The sequence below is a fragment of the Geospiza fortis genome, unplaced genomic scaffold (genome assembly GCF_000277835.1).
Source record: "Geospiza fortis unplaced genomic scaffold, GeoFor_1.0 scaffold104, whole genome shotgun sequence".
In the NCBI taxonomy this organism is placed as follows: Eukaryota; Metazoa; Chordata; class Aves; order Passeriformes; family Thraupidae; genus Geospiza; species Geospiza fortis.
In genome coordinates, this window is record NW_005054325.1 from 2,682,666 (window position 1) to 2,689,431 (window position 6,766).

Consider the following 6,766-nt stretch of genomic DNA (forward strand, 5'->3'; position numbering starts at 1 on the left):
AAGTTAATAATTTGTTTTACTTTATTTCCCCCTTGCTCATCCCAAGGAATATTTTCAAATTAAAATCACATGCTTGTACCTTCTAGCAGGAGTTAAGTGCTAAGGCAGCAGGTTTAAAAATGTTTGTTGTGGGCATTAGAAGCCCCCCTATCAGGAGCGCCTGGTGCACACATCACATGGGGCCACTCTGAGAATGCTTCTTCTCAGTTATTTTCTTCATCACCAAATCCATCAGTGACACTTTACGTGTCCTTTCCTGCTGGAAGCTGTCCTATCCTGGCCCTTGGCCGATGAGATGAAATTATATATTCCATAAAACTACTGAACATTGCATTTCTAGTTCCAACCTCCATTAATACCATTTCTACTGCCTGCTGAGGAGAGACACACCAAGCTAGTAAAGAGATGCTGCAGACAAACTGGGACAGTTAGTTATTAACAGGGAAGTTAGAAAGAGAGATCCCTCACAGGGGTAGTGTGTCCCTTGGCTGTCCAACATGCTTTTCTCCCTGTCATCCCTGGATTTCTCCTTACATGCAGTCAGGTTCATTCTCACATTCAGTAAGATGGAAGGCAAGGCAGATTCTTCTTTTTCCCTTTTTCCCTTTTTCCGGTTTCAGGGGTTTTCCAGTCAGCACACAGTCCAATGAAAAGATGAGAGAAAAGCCGGCACAAGTAAAATCCACTTTCAAGGGGGATTTTACCAATGCCAGACTTCTGTGCCATGTTATTGGCTACACACAACAAACTTTTATTTCCCTGCATGCTTGGGTACACGGTACCAAAACTCTCTGCTGGCCACAGAAGGCAGATGCTTGCTGCTGGTACATGGGCAAGGGAAGAAGGAGGTTGTAAGTCTCCTTGGACTATGATGTGGCCATTTGGCTAACCAATCTTTGGCTGATGAAGTTCTGTGCCCTCTCATAGACTGTCATGTGGCGGGGGTAGAGGTGGGGGGTTGATTCCTTATTTCTATGATTTGTAAAAAGGTAAATGTTCGTCTCAGCTTTGGCACTGAGAAGAAGAGCAGAGAGGGTTTTAAAGGCACTCTGCATGTAAGTACTCATGAAACAACACTGTTATTCTCCCACAGCAGGCGGTGAGCAGAGAAACAGAGACATAACAACTTAGCAATGCAAAATGAGCTCCTGGTGTCTGGTAATTGTACTTTTTTTTGCTTTTAAACCCCTCACAACACTGAATTGCATGGGATCAATCTGACCTGTTCTTGACAGTGTTTGCTGTGGCAGGCAGTCTTTGTGACTTCCAATCAGAAAAACATTTTACATTATTCATTTATGGAGAGAAAGGAGCACAACAACAAACTGTTTATTTGTACCTATTTTGTGACCTAAAGGTCTCAATTTTTCATGTTTTGTACTAAAGTCAGGATGTTTTAAAAGTACTTATCTAAAAGATGATATTTCATCACGCAACCTCCAAAACAAATTTATTTAGTTCCATTATATGTGACCTATCCTTCTGCCTTTCTTTTAAATTATAAAATATTATGGATAGGTAGAAGCATGTGGTTCAGAGAAGCAATGAAACCTGCTAAATGTTTGAAATTCAAAGGTACTGGCAGTTGCCTGGAGCAGGTCTCTCAGTGTCATGACAACCAGAACCCTCTGTAATGAACACTGTGGTTCTGGATGGTTCAAACACAGCTTCTGAAAGGCAATGGAGCTGATACAGGGTCTGGAGCACAATTCTTCTGAGGGAGCTGTGGCTATTTAGCCTGGAGAAAAGGAGGCTCAGGGGAGACTTTATTGTTCTCTACAACTGCCTGAAGGAGGTTGTAACAAGGTGGTGGTTGTTCTCTTCTGCCCAGAAATAAATTATAGGACAAGAGGAAATGACTCCAGGGGAGGTTTAAATTGGACATTAAGAAAAATTTCTTCACCAGTAGGGTTCCAGTAGCCAAAACTGGGACAGGCTGTCCAGGGAAGTGGTTGAGTTGCCATCCCTGGAGATATTTAAAAGATGTGTAGATGTGGAGTTTAGGGTCATGCTGTAGTGGTGGACTTAGCAGTGCAATGGTTGGACTTGGTGGTCTAAAAGATCTTTTCTAGCCTCAATGCTTCTATGATTCTTTGTGGTTTTGTCAGCTGGTTCCTCATGCAGCATCTACAAGCCTGTGTTCCATAAGTGGTGCTTCTGTAGAGAGGATGGAGAGAGATGAGCACTTATTCAAAACCCAAGCATACGGTCAACAGAAGTGGGCATCCTTCCTGGCACTACAAGTGACTACAGCCAAGCACCTGCAGAAACAAGCCACACATCCTCCACTGGGAATGCAAGCAGTGACAGTGTCCTTCAGGTGCTCCTCTGCTCCACTGACACCAAGAGCCAGGTCAGAGGTAGAGGCTGACCATCACCTCTTATGTGTAACCTCTGCATAGCATTGTGCCCAAACAGCTGGGAGAACCAACAAAGCAACCCTGGCTAGTCCTTAGCAAATGTGCCCCCTCTGTCTTTGAAAATTTGGTGTATGGAGTGATTTGGTCAAAATCAGGGATTTTCCTCAAGCTGAGTAATATGTATTCATTTTAAATGATTCAAGTGTGCAAGTCCCATGCAGTGAGCCCTAGGATTTAGCAAAAAAAGTTTTACTGACAAATGCACATAAAATAACTGCAGGTGCCTATAGAATATTTTTGTCTGTCCATGAACTACTTTGTAGTTAAAAATACAAACAATATTAAAAAATGTGGGGGAAAAATACTTAGGTCTCTAATTGCAATTAAGTATAATTCATAAAAACCAAGGGATTACCCATTCCAACTGGGTTATGTGTTCCAATTGTTAGAAAAGAATAAGAATGACTTTTCTGGCATGCATTAAATTTAATATGAGCTACCATGTTGGAAAGAATAATGGGAAAAACCTTTCCTTGGGTTATCAGAAGGTGAGAGCTAATATTGGCCAGCTAATCCCATTATGATTATTATATATGAGTCTAGGTTGGATTCATTCATAGATTGTGCAGATATTACTAAATAGGGCTTCAGGCAACTATACATGAATTTCTGTAAATTGTGATCAGGCCTCAGTGCAGTGGCCATCAGGTGATGGATTAACGAGCTGTCAGTATTAAATTCATTTATTTCTCCTTATCATTTAAAGAACAGGTGGTCTCTATCTCCAGCAGTCTGAACACACAGCTCTGAAAAGACTCGTAGCTTTTTGCAGAAAAATGGAAGGAGCAGCAGCAGATTTAATTTATCGGGAATAACATTCTGTTCCTGACCCTTCATCTCCAGCACCTAGACAGACTCACTCTACTGGTGCTATTGACCCTGCACATTTTATGCAGACTGGGGTGGTATCATGATAAATATAATGAAATAGGATGGACTTGCTGTAACTTGAAATTAAGCAAGGCCTTGAGAGAAAAATCTTCAAAGGACTAAAAATGTGCACATGCATGCATGTATTTGTTCAAAGAAAGCACACAGTGATTGACTGGACTGTGTTCTGTAGATATGCACATATATTGGTTTCACTGGAGTTGTAAGGTATGTTAAGTCAGTGCAAAATTTGTCTCACCCTTCTCCAAAGTCAAGTCGGTCCTGGCTGCCTCTGTCTCATGAACAGATACCATTAAAATATGTCAATTAACTTGATTGATTTACTAAAAAGTAAAACTAAAAGTGCTGGAAATGTTTCACAGTTATTTAAAATGAGGGATAATCCTTAGTTTAGTCAGGTTATATTGTCACATTTTTACCCTCTCTTTTCACTGTACTAGAGCAAACAAAATATTTGGCTTGAAAAAATGAAAAAGGGTGAGAAAGAGTTCCATTTTGACCTTTAACTAAGCAGCTCATCTGATTGAATCTCTGTATGCTGAAAAAAAATGATAACAAGAAAGCAGGAGAATTTTCTTTCAGTAAGCAGGGTCTTGGTGGGGCTGCATTTCCTATCATCTCACTTGTTTACACAGTGTGTTTATAAATATTACTGCAGCTCCCCATCTATTGCTGCAGCATTCCAGTTAGAAGCTAAAAGGGTACTGAGGACTCACTTGGAGAGGATTAGTGATCATGAAACAAAGTGAAATATCCACCTGCTCCGTACCAGCAGGCAGCTTTTCTGCAGGTGAAGATAAAGAGGAGTAGCACAAGATTTGTTGAAAGAGTTTTTTAATGCTTCTTATCTTGTCTTACTATGCTGGTAAGTGTTGTCAAAGACTGCTTTCATTAAGAAGTTGCATTACAGTCATTACAAAGAACGAGGTTGTGCTATTGTCAGCAAGACTACTGATGGTATAATACAATGCTGTGTGCAATGAAAATTTGAAAGACAGGATAGATCTGCCATTAAAGGTAGATTTTTCTTGTCTGGGCAAGGGCTTTCCCCTCTCTTTTTATAAGATGACATTTTAATTGAAAACAAACAAACAAACAAACAATGCGCAAGTGGTAAAGGAATTCTTAAAGCAGCCCATAAGAAAAGTCACCCTGAACATATCTATCATTATTTGGGGGGTAACTTAAAGATATGAATGAGGGGTGGATATCTCAAAAGAAAAGAAAAAAGAATAAAAGCAGACAAATCCTTTCTCAAGGAATTTGTAACTTGCATTTGTGAGCCCTAGACATGACTATCTCTCTTTTCATTCCCAAAGCACTACTGCTTTGAATGGCACTTGGCAAGAATTCAGAAATGCTACACTTGAGCAGTGTGGCATTGAGAAGGAAAGTATAATGTAAAACCATTTCATTAAAAGCAGGTCACGTCAGGACCCATCAGAAAGACAGTTTATCCTGAAATTACTAAAAATTGATATGTGTAATCTCTTTCGCCATCGTCTTCTCCAAAACCTTTCTAAACCAAACCAAACCTTAAAATTGTGCCCCAAAAAGTTATTGAGACAAAGGTCTTGCCCAGATAAGTGTGAAATCAGCTGATGTCCATTCCTAATTCTCAGGCAGTGACACCACAAAGAATTCTATCGTTAAAATTGTTTTAATGGAAATAATGTCTTCTTTTATACCTCCATATGAATGAACATATTCACACTTGACAGGGGCACTCTGCTGGGTTAAATACTGGGCTGGATGGCCAGGCCCGGGCAGTGGTGGGGAGTGATGCCACCTCCAGTCAGTGAACAGTCACTAGTGGGGTTCCCCAGGGCTCAGTTTTGAGGCCAGTATTGTTTAATACCTTTATTGATGATAACAGCTCTCTACAACTACCTCAAAGGAGGGTGCAGTTATGGGTGTAGGTCTCTTCTCACACACAGCCAGCAACAAGACAAAAGGATATAGTCTCAAGATGCACTAGGGAAGGTTCACGCTGAACATCAGGAAGAATTTCTTCAGTGAAAGGGTTATTTAGCATTGGCATGGATTGTCCAGGGACGTGGTGAAGTCATCATCCCTGGAGGTGTTTAAGAAATGACAGGATGTGGCACTTAGTGCCGTGATCTTGCTGACCAGGGGGTGATTGGTCAAAGACTGGCTTCAATCATCTTGTAGTTCATTTCCAACCCCATTGATTCTGTATTCTCACCTCACTTCATTTATGTATATGATTGAAATTCTTTGCAAGCTGAAATTATATTTGATTTAAAAAAAAAGCTACAGATTTTGGAAAGTTACTTAACAGGAGGCAATAATCCAATTTCAGCTTTTTGGATTGCAGATGTCCTTTCTTCCTGAAAATATGAAAATTATGCTTTCATTGGACAAATCACCCAATTGTTTCCTCAATGAATCCTAAGATAGATGTTTTTCTCCTCAAAAAATCCAAAATTGATACTTGAAATACACTCAGACATATTTCTTTTTGCTTTTTCCCTCTCTTCTTCCTCATTATTGCATCAGGTTAGTGCTCTCCATGTGAAATTTTGAATAAAAGAAAAAGTATGAAGAGAATAAAGAATAAAAGAAAATAAAAATAAAATTTTGATAAAAGAAGTGAGATTATCGTGTCTCTATATGATTTTTTATTATGACCCATTGTGTATACTACTTTATGTATGAATAACTATATATCTAAAAATGATATATTTTTAAAAAAGTTTTCCCATCATTTTTTGGGCTTTTTTTAAGCTTCCATGGGCAGGACTGACCTCTTCCCCCTACTTCTAAAATAAGTACTTCCTCCAAAAAATGATAACCATTTAGTGTTTTGTTTGCACTCTATTAAGAAACTTACATAAGCATTCAAAATATTCAAGAGAAAGAAAGAAGCAAAATGCCTGATATTCTACTTTACGTTACTGGAATTCCACACAAGACTGAAACAATCTCTTAGCCATGCTTGTTTCACACACTTTAACAGACAACTCTTGGCAAGCCATGTGAATCCTGGAGGCTGGAACTTTTCTCTTTTCTCTTTTCATCTGCCCTAGGAAAGTAGACATTTTTTCCTTATTGTATACCACCTACCTACACAGCACTCTGCCCTTCAGCACAGCTTGCACTGCCAACAACATTCCAGCCTGCTCTCCTTCCAGTTCCACCTTCACATCACTTCTCCAGCTATCCCAGCCTGGCTGCAGCATTCCCCTTCTCCCTTTGCCTCATAGGCTCTCCCTGTCTTTTTTCTGTCACTGGTGTGCTCATTGTAATTCCATGGCCAGCTACTTTTTCCCAGTGTTTCTACATGAAAGGGTAATATGTGTAAAAATGCTCTCGGTTTGCCAGCTCAGTAGTGTTATGAGAGTGAGAGCAGTTACTCGTAACTTATCAGATTAATGAATATTTAGATAAAAAAGACTTTCTCCAGACAGCCAGCTTCACTGTGTGCAGGAATG